Below are 21,152 nucleotides of genomic sequence, written 5' to 3'. Positions count from 1 at the left end.
TGCTATAAGTATCAGGGATGTAGAGAGGCCACAGTGTAGGGGGTATCAGGGATGCATACCTCCCAACCAGCACGGATTCTGCAGGAACTCCGCGCACAGGCTGCATCTTCCCGCAGTCCCGCGAATGGGTTGCAAGAAGAAGGAGCATGGGGTCTAAGGGTAGATATGCACAGCTGTGCACAGATGAGAGACAACAGTGGCACCCGATCCGATCCGCGGCACCACCCCCCCCCCCCCGCTCAGCAACTTAATACCCTGTCTGAGGGGAGAACAGCACAGCTGTGCACAGGTAAGAGACAACTTTGAGCAGCGGCACCCGTTCCCGTGCGGCAGCCCTCACCCCCCCCCCCCCCGCTCAACAACCTCGTTCCGATCACCCCCGCTCAACAACTTCAATGACAAATTTAAATAAAGAATGTCCAGCAGTGAATTGTTTAAATGTTGGGACGTATGGGGATGTAGTGGGGTCACAATACAAGGGGTATCTTATGGTAACTTTGCCCTGGGGCCCATGATGCTATTAAGACGGCCCTGGGCATCACAGTGACGTGGCGAGCACGCGCGCGCCGACGCCGGCGCTCGTGCGCCCCCTAGTGGCCGGAGGAGTCGAGGACGTCAATAGACGGCCTCCCGGACCTGAAGAGCTACCTTGTGGCCGTCATTTTACAATGGCCAGGGGCTCCAAGAAGTTAAATATAATGTTATCCTCTTTCCAATTTTGAGGGCTCTCTATATTGCTTATTAAAGCATAACCTCTTCCTAATACGACTGTCTCGATGTGCGGTCAAGGGCATTGCCTAAAAACATCGAACATCCGCAGTGAAAATGAATAAATTCCACTGTATTAAAACACAGAATAAGATTACAGGGCGTAGACAGCTATTCCTGTTTTTCTGCGCTTCTATTAGATGTTGCGTGGTAGCAGAGGAATGTGTCACAGTAATGCAGAGAGCTGTAATGATGTCAACTTGTTATTTACTTTCCAAATCTGAATGACTGAGCAAGGCGAAAGGAGAATCAATCAACCACAATGTGACCCTACAGGCGGAAAAAACAGCACTCCCACCAGCAAGCGATGGGGGAAGGGAAGCACATGTAATCAGGGCAATGTTGCATCATGTACTTATGCTTGCTTTTTAAGGCACTCTTCTTTCTTTTTTTTTTATTTGTTTTCCTCCTTCCACAGTAATGTGTAAGGATCTAAGAAAAATGTGCTAACTTGTAAAGAACCAGACAAGGCTCGTACACAAAATCTGCTGAAAAAACAATAAGACTTTCTGGGTCATAGACTAACAATTTTTTAGTATATATCCGTTCTGCTGAATCACAATTTTGGAAGATGCTGTAAGTCCAACAATTTTCCTATTTTGTGTATCTGAGGCACGACATGAAGCATTAATGTCACATAATGTCACACCGGTGAAGCCATTATGATATTGTGTTGTATAGCTACCGCTGTATATGTTGTTGTTGGTTTGATGCTTTATTTGTTGTTTTACATGCAAGCATTTCTAGTATGTATAACGTGTTAATGTTGTGATTGTTTACATACATATATATATATATATATATATATATATATATATATATATATATATATATATCAACAATCTCAAGTGGCCTTATAACATATACATCATACATGTATAAATATAATATATCTACATTTGTTTGCGTACATGTACATAGATACAAACACGCTTGTATATACTGTATATATATATATCTATATATAGATATATAGATATCTATATATATATATATATATATATATATATATATATATATATATATAAAGACGTCAGTATCTGCAGATGCACATGACAACTATAGTGCCCCCCTCCCCCACTCAAGCGTCGACGAATGTGGGATTTGCTCTTTGTTATTACAGATTGGCGTAATTTTTTTCTTTTTTTTGTGCATTTCTTTTAATGTTCGCTTCAACATCATTTTCTTACTTTAAGCTGCAATGTTTGTAAATAAAAGAAGCGTTGAGACGATGCACCTAAATTAAGCGCTTCGGGTTAAAATCTTCCCGTGTATATTTTCAGAGAAAGCGTAGTTGGAAAATATTCGTTTTTTTTTTTTTTGCTTCTCAAGTTCAGGTCAGTGGCTGTGTTTTTTTTTTTTTTTCTCTAGGAGGTCACTGGCTCAGTGTCTCAATTTCTGTATATATGTGTGTGGATCTTTTTTTTTTTTTTTTCCCTGCCAGTCTCTCTCGCTCTCTTTCCCTCTCCCTCTCTCTCTCTCTTCCCCCCCTCTTTGAGCTGCTGCTGCTGTGTCTGTGGGAGCTTCACTCACACACAAACACAGACTAACTAACTCTGCTAATGAACTAGTTAGCTGTACATTCTGATTGTCACAGCAAGAATAGAGCACCACAATAATAATAAAAAAAATAAAGACACCCTACTTATAATAAAGGCTAAAACTTTCCACTGGCTTTGCAGCCTGGCTTTGGGATCAAGGATTGTTTTTATATATTTTTTTTTTGTTTTGTTTTCTTTTTTTTTTTTTTATTCTGGAGGATTTTTTTTTTTAAAAAAGATCACCGTTGAGATATATATTTTTAATTTTTTTTTTTATTTTTTTTTTGGTTTGTAAACCCAGGATCTACAAAAGGAGAGTTACCACCACCATGCACAGTTAGTGAGAAGAAAAGAAAAGTCAGTGTGCTGACAGTGTTGTTCCAGCAAGAAGTTAAGGACTAAAACAACCGGTTTTTCAGAGCTCTAAAGCGTTGTGTTTTGGACCCACGTCCAGTGTGAGGTAAGTGAGATTATCCATTCATTTGAGTGGTGTTTAAGCACCCCATCCCCCACTCACTGTACCTAGTGCACAATGTCCTGCAAATAGATTGAGCTGCCTTGTGTCATTACGCTAAACTTCCCTTTTTGGTAATGGCAACGTGTCTTCTCCATATGTCTTTACATTTTGTACAACCCTTTTGTGCGTTTAGGTTGTCACTTAGCCTTGCTTCATTATTGTCATTGAGCAATTTACAGAACTACAGTAGTGGGGGATGGGATTGGCTTAGCAGACCATTAGCTTCTCACAAGTAATTTTTTTATTTTCTTTTAAAAATGAGGCAGGAAAGGGTTTAAACTGCAAAAAAATGCCAGGTATTCACATTGCAGATGGTGTGACTGGAGTTTCCTCAAGCCTCAGAGTGGGGGAGGGGAATCCCATTCATGGCTGGTGTGCTCTAGACAGCGTTTGATCCCTTACGTCAAAAGTCAGAATGATCTACAGTACTTTTTGTTATGCTGTTGCCTATGGAGCTTTTATGTTTTTGTATACAGGAAGTTCCGCCCTCATGTACCAAATTCATAATGCAGACTGACAGACCACAATACAACATGTGCTTTATCGTGTTAATCACATGGTACTTTATTTTTTTGGAAGCGACTTGTTGCATGCTTTCTGGTTATAGTTACTTCTGTTATTGTGTTTTTCATTTTATATTTTGAATTATTTCTATAATTATTACTGTTTTTAACAAAATAGCAAGTATGGCAAAGGTCGATGTTGCATGAGCGCTACATTTTTTGCAATTACAAACTGTGATGCATTTTGTTTATTATTATTATTATTATTATTATTATTATTATTATTATTATTAATAAACTGGAAGTTACTAAATCATCCTAAAGTGATTGTAAAGGTATACATTTTATTAAAAAAAAAAACAACAAACATGTCATACTTACCTGCTCTGTGCAGTGCCTTTTGCACAGAGCAGCCCGATCCTCCTCTTCCCAGGTCCTCCGCCGGTGCTGTGGTCTCCTCCCCCTTGCTGAGTGCCCCCACAGCAAGCCGCTTGCTGTGGGGGCACTTGTGCATGTTTGCTCCAGAGCTGACTCTCTGCGATCATAAGACAGAGAGAGCACTGCTCAGCCGGTAAAGCGGGAGAGGGCTGATCTTATTTCACCAGCATCCTGCTCCCACTTCACTGGCTGTGATTGACAGCAGTGGGAGCCAATGGCTCCTGCTACTACATCTCATCCAATCGGGAGGGAGAGCCTTGGGTCTCATGCACATTGCTGGATTGAGCTATTAGGGAGGGCTGAGTACAATACAATGTTAGTACATCATTTTCCCCTGCTATACATTGTGTTCTGACACTCCGGTCAGCGATCTTAGCCATTGACTGAGAGTGCTAATCAGGAGCAGATCAGCAGACCTTTTTCGGTCACACCCCTTCAACAGAAGTTAGCCTAAGGCCTCGTACACACGGGCAAACATGTCCGATGAAAACGGTCCGCGGACCATTTTCATCGGACATGTCCGCTGGGATCATTTGGTCTGATGGCTGTACACACCATCAGACCAAATTCCCCGCGGACAGGATACGCGGTTACGTGGCCGCGCCGTGGCCGTGACGATGATGCGGCGACGTGCGTGACCCTGGAAGGTCAAGCGGACATGTCAGGTGAGTCATACAGACGACCGAACATGTCCGACGGACAGGCTTCCAGCGGACATGTTTCTAAGCATGCTAAGAAACATTTGTCTGCTGGAAACCTGTCCGCTCGGCCGGGAATCCGGTCCGGTCGGCTGTACAGATGACCGAACATGTCCACGGAAACTGTTCCGCGGACCAGTTTCAGCAAACATATTCGTTCGTGTGTACGAGGCCTAACAGAAATGATTGTGGCGTAATTGATTGATCCCTCATCCACGCAAAACAGCGTGGGGTGGACGAATTTTCCACTGATGGCTATTATATTCTGACAGCCTGAATACTCAAACAGCGGCTGCGGATTCTTCAATTTTTAGATAATGTGATGTTGGGTGGGGTGGTACTTTAGGAACTGGATACAAATTTGCCCAGGCTCGGGGCGCAGCGCACTGCGCTCACCCAGTTGTGTGACATTAGCGAATGAATATTCGCTATTGTCAAGCTAATTCTCCTCCCGGACAATTAGGAAGCTTAGACACGTTTTCTGATTGACTGAAAGGAGATGCGAGCCCTTTGGCCTAGGAGGAGGGAGGGGATGGTATGGTGGCATGTTCCTGCTGCTCTGTCCTTGGAGGATGTGTACAGCATGGCTAAGAGACTGGGCTCTGAGCTGCAGAGCCTCACCGAGCAGTACGACCCAGAGTCCATGTCCAGGGTCGTCTCACAAGTGACTTGGGTGCTGGAGCTGCTGGAGAGTATTGCGGCCTCGGAGAGAGAGTGGAGCTGTACAGAAGAGGAGCTGCTGATCAGAACAATGCAGAGTATGGGCAGAGAGGAGCGACAGTCCCCGGGGTGTCTACTGAGCCTGACCTGTACAATCCCAGGGGGACCACAAGTATCAGAGATTGCATCGTGCATCCGCAGGCTATGCATGACCTCTCTAGAGATGGCGCTGCAGTAGGCAGGCATGCCGTACAATGTGCAGTGTTAACAGCTTTGTGACCGACTGACCGGCCCACGGGGCGTGAGGGTGACCCGTGGCTGTGGTGCATTGTTTACTGCTCCCCCAAAAAAATATACCACCAACCGCCACTGCGCTATTGTCTGGCAAGGCTAAATCACAAGACTGGATGGACAAAAATACAAATCCTTTGCAAGGCATACTGGCTCCTGTATTTGTATTAAAATTGTGTATTTAGTTGTGTTCTTTGACTTCATCTTTAACAGTTATGTAAAAGATTGACATAACTCTTACTATAGATAGTGAAAGTTTTTTATTAGGTGACGTTCACACGCATTATTGGTGCTACCATCCCATAAACACGCAATACTTGCTATATTTTTTTATAGTAAAGAGACTTGTAAAGACAGCCTCCAAGATACAGTACATAACAGCCATTAGCCAGATTCACGTAGAGAGGCGTATGTTTAAGCGGGCGTAGCGCATCTCATATGCGCTACGCCGACGTAACATAGAGAGGCAAGTACAGTATTCACAAAGCACTTGCTCCCTAAGTTACGGCGGCATAGCGTAAATGGGCCGGCGTAAGCCCACGTAATTCAAAGTAGGCTGGTAGTGGGCATGTTGTATTGAAATGAATCGTGACCCCATGTGAATGCATGGCCGAACGACCAAAAAGCTGGTCTAAGTCGTTTAGGGTATGGACGTCGGAAGTGCCGTCGGATTTTACATTGTTTACGTAAGTCGTACGTGAATGGGGCTGGGCGTAAGTGAGGTTTCACGTCGTACTCATTGTGACGTCGTATCGTAGGGAGTATTTGCAACGTGATTCTAAGATGCAATACTTCGGCGTCCGCTGGGTGGCGTTCACGTCGTTTTCTACGTTGGGTATGCAAATTAGCTATTTCCGACGATCCACGAACGTACGCGCGGCCGTCGCATTCTCTAGTTGACTTTTTCCGGCGTATAGTTGAAGCTGCTTTTTTGCGGCGTATAGTTTGACTTGCCATGTTAAGTATGGCGGTCGTTCCCGCGTCGAAATTTGAATTTTTATTTTTTTTTGCGTAAGTCGTCCGTGAATCGGGATGGACGTAATTCACGCCTAAGTAAAAAAAAATGACGTTGTTGCGACTTTATTTAGCGCAATGCACGGCGGAAAATTTAAAAACGGAGCATGCGCAGTTCATTCGGCGCGGGGACGCGCTTCATTTAAATGAAACACGCCCCCTAATCGCCGATTTGAATTCCGCCACCAGAGATACACTACGCCGCCGTAACTTACGGCGCAAATTCTTCCAGGATTCGAACCGGCCAAAAGTAAGTTACAGCGGCGTAGCGTATCTCTGATACGCTGCGCCCATCTATTTCTATGTGGATCTGCCCCTATGTTGTTATATACTGTAGCATGGGGTCTACCTTTAAAAGTCACTTTACTATAAAAAATATACCGAGTATTAATTAATATAGCTGTTATTTATTTAGATTTTTTTCATTTAATACAAATTACTATAATAATGTGCAGTTGGAGTATTGCATGCTAAAAAGTCTTAGCGTAGCATTCCTCACATTAGGGATACATGTTTTGTTAAACAAGTCAGTGGCAAGCTATGAGATCCTGCCACATTAAGCCCATTCCGCAGTAGTGTATTTTGGTTTTGTGCTGCCCTAGGCAAGACTAAAATCGGGCACCCCCATCTAAATTTGTCCCATCCCAGCCACTTTAAAATTGTGTATGCTCGTGCAAACAACGTAAATTTTACTTTCCATAGGCGCCGTTTTAAAAGCCTTTACAGGTTACCAATTAGATATACAGAGGATATCTGACGTTCGCGGTAATACCTCAGATGTGTGGGACAATCGCTGTTTGCGTGCGTGCAAGGCAGGGGGGCACTTTAATTTTTTAAATTATTATATATATATTTTTTACACTGTTGCTTCAGTTTTATTTGTCACTTTTATTGCTGTCACAAAGAATGTAAACATCCTTGTGACAGCAATAGGCATGTGACAGGTACCCTTTATGGAAAGATCTAGGGTCTAAAAGACCACAAATCCCTCTGCACTTAAAAGCATTCAAAACACCAAGATCTGTGTTTTTGAATGCTTCAGATTCTTAAAAACTGGCGTCAATGGTTTCTGAGTGAACCGGAAGTGATGTCATGTCTTTGCTTCCAGTTTACTGTTATGAACAGCCGATCAAAGCTGATCCCGGCATTGCTTGGCTGTCCGGCCAGCCAGTGGAAGTGCGGGCTGGTCAATTGGGTCTCCCGGTGGGACAGGAGAGCCCGAGAGAGCTGCAAAAGGTGACGGGAGGAGGAGGGGATGTCCCCTCCCACTGCTTGCAATAGCAATCGAGTGGCTAGGAAGCCGCTCCGATTGCTATTACAAGAGATCCGACTGCTGGCTCTAAAAAATGATACTGGGGTGATGCCTGCAGCTTGTTTGCCTTGTGGTAGATACACCCCTAATGATCAGCACCAACATTTTTAATGTTACGGGATCATGATGCACCTGCTAAAAGCTGTCAAAAACGTTCACTAGCACTGTCAGAGGTCACACAAACAATTTATCTGGAATCACCATTATACAGAATATGAATATTAATGTGGCAACATTGTATTTTGTGACAAATGTGTTGATGTCTTCTGAATATGGCACTATGACTTTGGTAGATTGCTTTCAAAATTTTATGAAATACTAAGGGTCCTTCATTCCAAATATGATGTTACATGGTAAAAATGTAAATGCATTATTTGCTCTACCTGCAGAATGTTGCCAGCTCCAGTGATACTCTAGCCTTGTCTGAGTCCATCTGTTATTGCTTGGATACCTTTTTTTTCCCATACATATGTCAACGCGTGTCTGTTTGCCTTGTGACTGATACTTTGAATAGCCTGTTTAACACACTAAACAGAAGCATTGATGCCAATTTGCCACTAGTCTTAACTCAATAAAACAAGTTGTTATTTGTTGACCCCAAAGCCTCGTACACACGACCATTTTTCTCGGCAGGAAAAAAACAACATTTTTCTCAACGTGATTCCTCTCCAGCCTGACTTGCATACACACGTTCATGCAAAAAAAAGTCCGACCAATGCGCGGTGACGTACAACACATACGGCGGGACTATAAAAGGGATGTTCCTTTCAAATGGTGCCACCCTTTGCGCTGCTTTTGGGCTGCATACTTGATTCTGAGCATGAACGTTTTTTTCCCCCTCGAAAAAGCATACACACCACCGTTTTTTGCGACGAGAAAAAAAAGAGCTGGTTTAAATTTTTTTGCTGTCAGTTTTATCGTCGAGAAAGCTGCTAGGGAGCATAACACGACCGGTTTTCATGACCAATATAAAAAATGGCAGTCTTCTCGTCGTGAAAACCGTTGTGTGTACAAGGCTTAAAGCTAGCCACACAGGCATATATTTATAATATAATAGATTTTAGCATAAATGGTAGAATATTTCCTTGTTGGCTGTTGTTTTTAGACAGCTGCAGTACCCACTGTTCGACCTACAATTTTCCAGTGCTGACTGGGCCACCCACAGCTTGAACTTCTTGCTGAATTGGCCATGATTCAATGCATGTCTGGCCATAGACATGTGGATATCACTTAGAAACCAATGCCTGGTACACACAATGAAATAATCGGATGAATGAGCATCAGTTTTTTTTTGCATGCTAGTCTCATATCGAAATAAAGAGGATACTAAAGTTATGAAAATTCTCGTACCACAGAATAAAATTTTGGATGTGATGTCATGTATTATATTGTATTTGTATTCTATTGTACTGATTAAATGAAAATCGTACGATCTGGTATCCTACGAGAAAAAATGTCCTGCTTGTTCAATCAAATAATTTAGCATAAATTGTCATGATTGGCTCTCGAAAGCTGTGTACTAATGATCAGATTATGAAAAGGTTGTTTCAGAAGCGGTATTTTTCTAACAATTTTCTGATCGTGTGTACGGGCCATAATAGGAAGGGAGACATTTTCCTGTCCTCACACACTCTCACAGTGTTAAGGACACCACTGATACTCATCAAGAGATAAGAGTGGTTTTCATATTGCATTTTTCCAAATAATAAGACAATATTGCCATATCAGAGACCATGGACTCTTGTGTTGGAAGATACTGTACCTAACAGTGCGCACTAGATACAAGAACAGTCACACAACCCAAGGTCTGATTTTTAAATAAGTTGTTCCGAACATACTCACTAACCATTCTCACTCACCATACTGTTCTGGCCATAAGTGGCCAGTTCGCCAACTTGGGTCATCATTTTCTTTATGACGGGAGACGTCATTGACCTAATTTGGCCATGACATACTGTTCAAGTATATGTAAACCCAATAATAAAAATATGCTTTATTTTATTGTAATGTAATGTAATTCCAATTCCAAGTCATGCTTATTTTTTTTTTACATCTGCAGCTTTCATAAAACAATACCTGGTTGTCCCACCTTGAAGGGCACTTTCTTTTATAGGGTGACACTATCACTGTCTCTCAATTACACTTCTGCATTGTCTCCCTGTCATGTGGGCTTCCAATGGAGGCTACACATTGCCATTTCAACACAGAATAGACAGGCCTAGTGCATTGTTGCCACCTGGGAATGCACCTTGAGAAATGCCTTGCATCAATCAGTGGAGTGCTGACTATCGGCAACACTATGATGTAACACAGGATAAAAAAAACAAGGGTGAAAGCAAGTATTTTATATTTTAAAAAAGCCATTGCTAGTGATGTATATTGGTTTAGCAAACAAAATGTCATTTTGTTAAATTTTTATCTACTTTAATCAAGAACTTGCCTTCTGTATGGTAAACAATGGGCTAGAATTCTGCATGGCCAATATAGGTCATGGCCTAGTGTGGTAGAACTAGCAAACACTTTCCCAAACTTCATGCAGCTAACTGCCAGCAACACATTCCTGTGTATAATACATTGTTCCAAGCTGCTCTCCTGCCTTCCATTTCATTCCAGCTGGGTTCTCGTTTTTGCTGTCCCTGCAGAGTGTGTACCTCAGTGTACCCATGATACATGACCTGGAACAGAGCAGAAGACAGAAATATTATTCTGGCCAGAGGTGCCCATAAAATATATTCTAAAGCACACAGATTGAGCCAAATCAGCTAATTTAAAATAACGGGATTTTCCCTAGCTGAAGTACCGGGATAACTACTTATAGACATGAGGCTTGCCACAAAATAAAAGTCTTGAATACAAGATACAAAATCCACAAAATGACTGTTATTTGTTTTATGTATATATATATATTGTGAGGCACTGAATGGTCACATTGTGGGCAGTTTGTGTATGTCATCTTGGTTTTTCACCTTTACACAGTGAAGGACTCCAAGGTTTAAGGCCTTGTACACACGACCGAACATGTCCGCTGAAACTGGTCCAAGTAGGACCAGTTTCCGCTGACATGTTTGGTCGTGTGTAGGGCCGACCAGACGGTTTCCTGGCCTAGCGGACAGGTTTCCAGCGGACAAAAGTTTCTTAGCATGCTAAGAAACTTGTCCGCTGGAAGCCTGTCCGTCGGACATGTCCGATGGTCAGTACGACTCATCGGACATGTCCGCTGGCCCGAAATCCCACGCATGCGTCGAAGTGATTCGAGGCATGCGTGGAAGCATTGAACTTCCTGGTGCGCGCACGTCGTGGCGTCATCATCGCCGCCACGTCACCGCGTATTCTGTCCGCGGGGAATTTGGTCTGATGGACTGTATAGACTCACCGGATCCATCCGTCCGAAGGGATCCCCCGCATGCGTCGTAATGATTCGACGCATGCGTGGAATTCCTTATATGACATCGTCGCGCACGTCGCCGCTTCATAATCGTGGCGACGGCGCGACACGTCATCGCCAGAGGATTTCGGCGCGGATTTCAATGCGATGGTGAGTACACTCCATCGCATGAAAATCCGCAGAAATCCTCGAGAGGATTTATCCGCGGAAACGGTCCGCTGGACCGTATTCGCGGATAAATCCTCTTGTGTGTATGGGGCCTTACTGTTTCCTCCAATACTCTGTAAATGTCCCCATTAGTGTTCTCCCTTACATCAGCGCCTCTACCACAGTAATTCATTACATTGGGTGCCTCCATCAGACTACCCCCATAAATCAGTTGCCACCGTTAGAGTATCCTCTTATATCAGGTGTCCCCATCATAGTGCCCCTTTACATCAGATATTTCCATCAGAGTGCCCGCTTACATTAGGTTTCTTCATCAGAAATTCTCCTTACATCTGGTGTCTCCCATCAGTGTGCCCTCTTACATCATTTGTCCCCACAGGAGGCAGAGGTGTGCACGTGACGGTCCACACAGAAACGTCACTCGGTCTGTGTTTGGACCACGGGCGGCCATTTAGTGATGGCTGTATAAGGGGCATCCTATTAGTCAGGGACTGGCACAAATTTAACTAGTGGCGTGAATGTTGTTTGTTATCTTTATGCTATGCACAGCACTCCTGCATTGAAACAGTGTTTATTTGCTGGCTTGCTGAATAAAGGTGCCGGGGACATGCACCTTTATTCAGCAAGCCAGCAAATAAACAGCAGTTCCTACTAGGTGTCTCTGTCTCTTGCATAGTTTACCACTACTGATACCGGTTGAGCCTGTTCCACTTACAACATACTGTATAACTTCAAACACTTACAGTGGGATTTTCCACCAGTGATAACAAACCACCTTTTTGGCATTGGTGAAGATGGATTTATAATGGCTTTACAGAGCAAGAATGATGCCACATTTTAAATGCCAGAATGGGTTCCTTGTCAGTGGTTACTGCTTGTTTTCACTAAACATTGGTATATTTCCACCCTCTGCTGTCATACTGTGCATATTGTTTTCTTCTGTGCTCCTGTGTGATTGGATTTTCAGCTAAGGACGCTTGCAAACAAAGAAAACACTGATGTAAAAAAAATTCAACAAACATAAAAATAAAAACTTTCTTATTAATGTACATTAGATATTTTTTGTGTGCCTGTCCATTGGGTAGAATTTAGAAGTCTCAGGGGTACCAATAACTTCTGTCTAGCAATATGAGAAAAATGATTATTAACCACACGGAGTATATAACACAGAGCACATCATTTAAAGAGGAATCGTGAGGAGAATGTCATTTATTATACATCATACTGAATAGGGAAGACTGAAATATGTCTCATGCAATGCCGTATTCAAAGAGGATGTGTCCTATACAGGGCTTTTTTCCTTAGAGGATAGGTGCAGGAACTCCCCCTTTTGGAGTTACCCCTTGTCTCAGCCCCTTACCCACCTCTGAGCACCGTTTCTTGGTTCCACCCCCTACCCACCTCCCAGCACCACCCCTTTTAGAGAATACAGAACTAAGTAACATTTGTTAATGATAACAAGAAAAGCAGTAAAATAGATCCCATGCAGCCAACAATAGACGTCCCCTCCCAGCAACCATAGAGCACCACAACGGCAATGGACCACCCACAACAAAATACCCCCCAGCAACAATAGACCCCGGCAGCAACAACCGATTCTTGCCAACAGACAGTATCAATAGACCCCCCAGCAACCAGCTATAATAGGAAAGGGAATAGCCGCTCCAGGTGGGAACCCAAACGAACATCCACCGTTGCAGATAACTCAGGTGCAGGCAATGCACTTAGCAAAGCAGTTGGGTTTTATTTTAATTTATTTTACTTTGCTGTGACTTGTAGTGCTGTCCTTCTTTTAATTAAGGCTACAATTTTATCAGAGTGTGGCTGTCCAGAGACAATTTTTGTTCCCGCTTAACCAGCTACAATAGGCTGCTCCCTCGACAGTAGATCCCTCAAAAAAAAAATAGATCCCATCAAGAGAAAATAGGTTCCCAGCAGAGACAATAGAATAATAGACCTCCCCAGCAACAATAATACCCCCTTGCAAAAATAGATCCCCTCTAGAAACAATAGATCCCCCAGCAACCAGCATTAATGGACACTGTAGCACAACCCAGTACATCTTGCCATTATATACATTTAGTGCTGGAGGTGCCGGAACTGCGTTCCCCCGTGATCCTACTGAAAAAAAGCCCTGGTCCTATATAGCAAAGTGCATGAAATGGAGCAGTCCAGAGTATGTCAGAAACAGCATAATGTGCAGAATGGGGTAGCATGGAGTATGTCATGCATAGTGCACGGGTGGCTTATTCCAAAGTATGTAACATACAGCATTCGAGTGAGGCAGTTCAGATCATGTCATGTACAATACAGTGTCCAGGTGTAGTAAACCCAGGTTCTGTCCTTTACAGAACAGAGTACAAAGTGGAGCAGCCTGGAACATGCAATGTACAGCACAGTGTATAGAGTTGGAAAGTCAGGGGTATTTAAAGTACTACGAAACATACAAAGATTGGCCACCTGGAGTATGCCATTGTATGTAACGTACACGAAAGACCTTTGTAATGTAAGTGTGACTGCCATGTTTATTTATTTGTTTTTAATGTATTATTGGTATTTCTATAGTACTGGTAATTTATGAAGTGCTTTACATATACAGTACAGTTTAATACAGATTCACATTAGTCCTTGACCTCATGGAACTTACAGTCTAAGGTCCCTACCTCACATTCATACATACTCATACTAAGCCAATTTAAACAGTATACACTTACCTACCAGCATGTCTTTTGATTGTAAGAGGAAACCCACTCAAGCACAGGAGAGCATGCAAACTCCCGGCTGATAATGTCATGGTTGGTATGTTTGGGTAAAAAAGTAAAATTAATGCAGCACAATAAGCAAATGAGTCCATAAACATATATAAAGAAGCCAATGGATTCTCAACAGTAGAAGGTGGAGACACCTCAGAAGGCAAACACAATTCAAATTGTTCTGAGTGACTGTTCCTCCACCAACAAGTCCATATTCTTACCAGATATGGTGGACCTCTGAATTAGCAGAAGGTCAAATCCGCTTGTATCCACAAATGGTGTGAGGGCAGTCAGTCGGTGCAACAATAGAACCAGATAATCCAGAATGTGATATATAAATGAAAATAGACACGTTTATATCCAGCCACCCAAAGAATGCCACGTAGCTTTCCGATCAGGTCTGCCTAAAAAAACTGAGCCCAATCATCTCCTCCGCGTGGAGGTGCTGACTCTCTCTCTCCACGGGGTCCCGGCTCTTGATTGGCTAGATTGATAGCAGCACAATCTACTATGCAATCAAAATCTCACCCCTCATATCTCATTCTCCTCTTAGGCCTCGTACACACGACCAGACATGTCCGATGAAAACGGAAGTTCATGCTTCGAAACCATGCGCGGGTTCTCGGCCCAGCGGACATGTCCGATGAGTCGTACTGACCATCGGACATGTCCAAAGGACAGGATTCCAGCGGACAAGTTTCTTAGCATGCTAGGAAACTTTTGTCGGCTGGAAACCTGTCCGCTCATCCAGGAATCCGGTCCGGTAGGCCCTACACACGGTCGGACATGTCCGCGGAAACTGGTCCGCGGACCAGTTTCAGCAGACATATTCGGTCGTGTGTACGAGGCCTCAGAGTTCCCATCAGTGGATCAACATGCTACCTCTTGGCAGACCAAAGGCAAACCTGTTCTTTCTGGCCATCAGCATTTATTTTCCTTGGTCTTATGTTTAACATAATGCTCCACTAACTTCTGGAACATCCTTTCCTTGCTCCTCCCAATGCTGACCCTGATCACGCTATATTCAGTTACGAGAGAGAGAGAAGGTTTGTCTCTATTTAAATATTACTTCCTGGATTTTCTTAATATTACTAGAGAATGATATCAAAAAAGTTACAGCACATTAAGGAGTACCTGTATATAAACCATTCTGTCAACCAAGTAGCTTAGTATATAACATTCATGACCCAGCCATACAACCACTTTCCAGAGTCAGATCTGGAGGTAGCAATTTTTCCTACCTACCTTATTTAGACAATGGTAAAAAAAGGATGATCCACAGGGAAACCATGTTATACAAACTTCATGCAGATATCCTGGGTGGGAATCAAATCCAACACAACAACAGTGTGAGATGTGCTAACCACAAATGTTCTTTCTACTTTTCTACCTGTGTAAATGTATACAGTAGGTGAGTTTAGAGAGTCTTCTCTGCTGTGCATACTAACCCCACAAAAAATCTTACAAATGCAACTGTGGGCTCAATAATAACCATTTTACGGCCATGACATAGCATCTACGCCCCTTGCTGTAGAGGAGATTGTCAACTCTCCTTAGTATAATCTACATAGCATTGAAAGTCATTTCAAGAGTCAGAAAAGGGGGAACAACTGGGATTAGTGTTCCTTTAAATAATTGAAAATGTTGACAACTTTGATATATGCACATACTGTATGTACATGCTTACTTTTCTTGAACCGCATAGTAGGATAACAGCTTCTTCCATAAAATGTAGATTGTTTGTTTAGTGGGCAGCTTGCCTATTTTTTTCTTCAATGAGTCTGAATGAGCTGATGATGTTAATATTGCATACTATAATTAAAATGACAATGTTTCATTTAAAACTATACAACGGGAAAATTATCACTGTCATTACTTTCAGGAATTTCTTGGAAAAAGGGCTTAGCTGTTGAGATGGGTTCAACTGTAGCTGTGGTAAATCCTGAACTGCATTATGCTTCCAGACCCAAAATATCTGATGTGTGTTTAAAAGAGTTTGGTAGAACATCCCCCGGTTCGGTTCGCACCAGAACTCCTGAACATTTAAAAAGTTTGGACCCGAACGCGAACCCTATTAAAGTCTATGGGACCCGAACTTGAAAACTCAAAAGTCCCAATTTTGAAGGCTTATATGTAAGTCATTGGTCAAAAAAAGGTTATGGGGCCTCGGGTACTGCCCTGGGGGACAATTTAAAAAAAAAAATATTGTTTTTACAGGTGCAGTGAGTTTAATGGTACTTAAAGTGAAACAATAAAAATTAAAATTTATTTTAAAGATAGTGTCTGGGGGGTCCCCCTAGTCTGCCTAGTGGCACATCTGTACAGTGTATACAACTTGCTGTAGCAAAACTTACGTTTATAAAGAAAAAAAAATTTTTTTAATTGCTAGCAATGCAATACTATTGCCGGCAATAGAAAACATTTTTTTTTTTAAAAACAGCGTGGAGTTCTCCCCAACCCATACAGGCCATGGTATGGATTTAAAGGGGAACCCCATGCCAAATAAACGGTGTGAGTCCCCCCAAAGATCCATACCAGACCCTTATATGAGCATACAGCCTGGCAGGCCAGGAAGGGGGGGGGGGGTAAAATGTTCCCCCAATGTATCCCATTCTCATTCACATGGGGAGGGCACAGAGCATCGAAATGTATTTGCTCAAAATATTTCTGACAGGTTTAAATGGTAGTTCTATTATTGCCTGTGACAAACAGATATAATAAAACACTGTCAGTAGCATATGTAACAGACCAAAACAGAAACAAATAAGAGGAGTTCATAGTTACTGTTTACATGCACTTTAATTTATAGTTCTGGCCCACCTCCCCCTTCCCCAAAGCATTTTGGAATATTTTATCCTCTCCCACTTTAATGATTCTAGTAGTCATCGAAGCAGAAAATGTTAAAGTTGTTTGGAGAAAATCTACCAATGTTGACAATATTCTGCAAACAACTAAAATGTGAACTTGCCCCTCTTTGGGGAAATTTTCTTTCACTTCTTGTTGCTTCCCTAACTCCAGAAGTGAAGGGAAATGTCATCAGTAGGACGCAGAGATCATAAAATAACCTCATAGAGGTTAAAGCATCCTCCATTTTGCAGGCTATACATAGGGCTTTTTATATCCATCAAAGCTTTTGAAGCCTACATTTTTAATTACATCTACAGTTATCTCATCAGATCCAACATGCATTAAAAATGTGAATGTGATTAAAGGCTGTCTGATAATAACTCCTGAACCAAAGCATTGGTTAAAGCAGCCATTCCCTTTCACACATGCGGATCGTATGTCCGCTTTTTCATCCATCCGTTTACGGGTGAAAAAGGGACCTACATTGATCCCTATGAGATTGCGGGTGTCAGCGTATGTTCATCCGGGTCCGTAATCCAACGATTCTGCAGATCGGTTGAACACGGACAGACGGTCCATGTTCATCTGATCCCCCCATAGGGGAGAGCGGAGATCTGACAGGGCGGTCCCTGCACAGTGTGCGGGAACGCCCTGTCATCCACCGGCTCAGCGGGGATCAGCAGAGCGATCCCCGCTGAGCAAGCGGAGGTTCACAGGGCGGATCATCACGGATCATCACGGATCCGTCCCGTGTGATAGAGCCCTTACTTGCATCATAGGTCTAGGGCATGGATCTTCAACTACACATCCCATAAGGCATTGTAAAACTCTTGGCTAGGGCATGATGGGAATTGTAGTCCCTGAACAACTGGGCCATAGTTTGAAGACCCATGCTAGGGCATTAACTAATGAATAGCTTTAGCTTCACTGCTTCAGAATTTGCAGTAGTACCGGTATATGAGTTTGAGAAATAGCTGCAGCCATAAGTGCCTTCTCACACAGGTGTTTAGTTCCCCTTTAATTTGTTTTGTCCTTTATGATCCTTTATTTATATATTAAAAATGTATGACAAGGTAATAGCTGGCTCCAGTTACCGTAAAACTGTAAAAAAAAAAGCAGCTAGATAATTAAACCTAGGTAGTTATATTACAAATGAAAAACTAGGTCAAAGTTAATTGCCTTTGGTTATTACACAGTGTTTCCTGCTAGTATATCTTTTGATGTTCTATGATATTCATTACAGCCTCTGCACATCACATGCATAGTATAAAGGAGCCAAGATGTTTGCTTGCAGTGTGCCAAACTCAATTTTTTTTTCATTTATATGAAAAAGAAATGTAGAAATTGCAGCAGCCAGTTAGAATTTGTATTCACGAATCTAACTTTAGTCAACAGAAATATGATTGGGCAGAATGGAATGCTCCTTGTTGCACATACAGTATAGAATGTCATGTATATCACATAAGAGCAACTCATTATCATATTCCACAGACATCATAATTCTTCTTTGAACTTTTTTAAATTGAAAAAAAAAAAAAGAATAGAATGAAAGTATCTATTATTAATTGAATAACTGTATTTCTGATAGACTTATTTGTCATATTATTTCTACAGAATTATATATATAAATGCAATCCTTTCTTTTCGAAGAGGTTTGTTTAAAACTGGCCAGCCTATAGTCATTTCATCTCATTTCTTCTACTACCCTCTGGTTTCAAGCTGAGATTTGTCAATGGGCATCTTCTGTATGTTAAGCCTGGTACACACTAGTAGTTTTTTTCCCCATTCAACCCAGCAGGGCTGAAAAAAAAAGAGGCTCAAGAGGAGCGCTGTACTAACAATACAATATTAGGGCAACAGCCCCCACCTGAAAACTCCAGTTAGCACTCTCAGCCATTAGCTAAAAGTGCTGATTGGGAGTCGCTCGGAAGACCTTTTCCGGTCATGTCCCTTTGACAGTAGCCAGGAAAACGGCCGGCTTCTGTCAGGATCCAGCTGCAGTACACATGGGCTGAATGTTGGTTGTTTTTTATTGAACCGGCCAATGCCGCCTGACCTTTGGCAGTTATGTACTTGTCTTTAAACTATCCATGGACTATTCTGCCAACACTGGCCGATACAATGGTTGCTGCTGCACTGATTCCTGTCCATGATACTGGCTGTCTTCTGCTTCCAGATGGACCTACTTTATATAGTGATGATAGCAATGATATAGTGTACTCCACTGGTTTGTGATTACCCTATCTGGTCTGTATTAAAGGAAAACTTGTTGAGATAAGTTCCCATTGATAGTTAGAACAACTTCAGTACACATGGGCCAAATGTAGGCCAGTTTCTGTTGAACTGGTCGATGACGCCCCACATTCAGCCCGTTTGTACTAGGCTTTAGTGTAACTTGAGAAAAAAGTCCAGACTGATGCGGGCCCCACCACCCTGTATATAAACTGGAAACAGAGTAGACACAAATAAGGAGATAAGCAGTCTTAGCATGTTACTTTGCAGTGGGACCCATACAGGCCAGCCAGATCTAAACCAGCATCTTCCAAAAATAGGTCTACTATTTAAATCAAAATGTTGTAAATAGATACCCAATTGTATTAACCATATTATACATATCATGGCAGTACCTCCTCCTAGATGGTCAATGACTTATTTATTTCTAATGAGTTGGGAGTTTTAAAATGTTTTTAATTCTAAATGTGTAACCATAGTCGCACAAGTAATTTGCTATATGATTTGGAAGTGTTATAGGGGTTTCATTAGAAAGACTGTTAAATAAGCTTTGTTGGTCACAAATCCCCCTCTCACCATTTGTAAGATTTATTTCTAGGTCATCCCAGGCCTTTCTTGGAACTTACCAGCTATTTTAAAATATTAAAAGTCATGCCTTAGAGCAAGTATCAAACATTGCAAGATATTTCCATGCTAAGTATAAAGTCCTTTACTATTTATTTCAGGTACTTATATAGCGCCGTCAATTTAGGCAGCGCTTTACACATACATTGTACATTCACATCAGTATACAACCTTTCATTCATCCTCCATAGTGTCTGAAATCTACAAAAGCTCATGTCCTTGATTTCAGAGCAAAACATATTGGACTTACTGTATATACAGTGCCTTGAGAAAGCATTCATACCATTTGAAATTTTCCACATTTTGTCATGTTACAATCAAAAACTTAAATGTATTTTGTTGGAATTTTTTGTGATAGACCAACACAAAGTGGCACATTATTGTGAAATGGAAGGACAATGATAAATGGTTTTCCAATTTTTGTACAAATAAATATCTGAAAAGGGTGACGTGCATTTGTATTCAGCCCCCTTTACTCTGATATCTCTAACTAAAATCTAGTGGAACCAATCACCTTCAGAAGTCACCTAATTAGTAAATAGAGTCCACCTATGTGAAATTTATTTTCTATATAAATACAGCTGTTCTGTGAAGCCCTTAAAGAACCTTAGTGAATAAACAGCATTATGAAGGCCAAGGAACACACAAGACTGGCCAGGGATTAAGTTATGGAGAAGTTTAAAGCAGGGTTAGGTTATAAAAAAAATCCCAAGCTTGGAACATCTCATGGCGCACTGTTCAATCCATCTTCCAAAAATTTAAAGAGTATGGCACAACTGGAAACCTACCAAGACATGGTCGTCTACCTAAACTGATAGGCTGAGCAAGAAGAGCATTAATCAGAGAAGCAGCCAAGAGGCTCATGGTAATTCTGGAGGAGCTGCAGAGATCCACAGCTCAGGTGGGAGAATCTGTCCAAAGGACAACTATTAGTCATGCACTCCACAAATCTGGCCTTTATGGAAGAGTGGCAAGAAGAAAGCCATTGTTAAAAGAAAGCCATAAAAAGTCCCCTTTGCAGTTTGGGAGAAGCCATGTGGGGGGCACAGCAAACATGTGAAAGAAGGTGCTCTGGTCAGATGGGACCAAAATTTTACTTTTTGGCCTAAAATCACCCTGAACACACCATCTCCACCGTGAAATATGATGGTGGCAGCATCATGTTGTGGGGATGCTTTTCTTCAGCATGGACAGGGAAGTGGGTCAGAGTTGATGGGAAGATGGATGGAGCCAAATACAGGGCAATCATAGAAGAAAACCTGTTAGGCCTCGTACACACGATGGGTTAACCAGAGGACAACGGTCTGATGGACCGTTTTCATCGGTCAAAACCGATCGTGTGTGGGCCCCATAGGTTATTTAACCATAGGTTAAAAAAAAGCCAACTTGCTTTAAATTTAA

The 21,152-nt window shown here is 42.1% G+C and overlaps 1 protein-coding gene across 3 annotated transcripts in view; it reads left to right on the top strand.

Moving 5' to 3' along the window:
- Positions 1-962: 962 nt before the first annotated feature.
- TBL1X (transducin beta like 1 X-linked) overlaps positions 963-21,152 on the top strand; it is a 396,289-nt gene continuing 376,099 nt past the window's right edge. For 2 of the 3 annotated variants that reach the window (XM_040338146.1, XM_040338144.1), the window contains exons 1-2: positions 1,110-1,344; positions 2,611-2,769. The gene's annotated coding sequence lies outside the window, so the exon portion shown is untranslated. The other variant, XM_040338145.1, reaches the window with a different exon arrangement.

This window comes from Rana temporaria, chromosome 2 (genome assembly GCF_905171775.1).
Source record: "Rana temporaria chromosome 2, aRanTem1.1, whole genome shotgun sequence".
Lineage (NCBI taxonomy): Eukaryota > Metazoa > Chordata > Amphibia > Anura > Ranidae > Rana > Rana temporaria.
The sequence above is the reverse complement of the archived record's forward strand: the minus strand, read 5'-3'. Positions and strand labels throughout refer to the sequence as shown.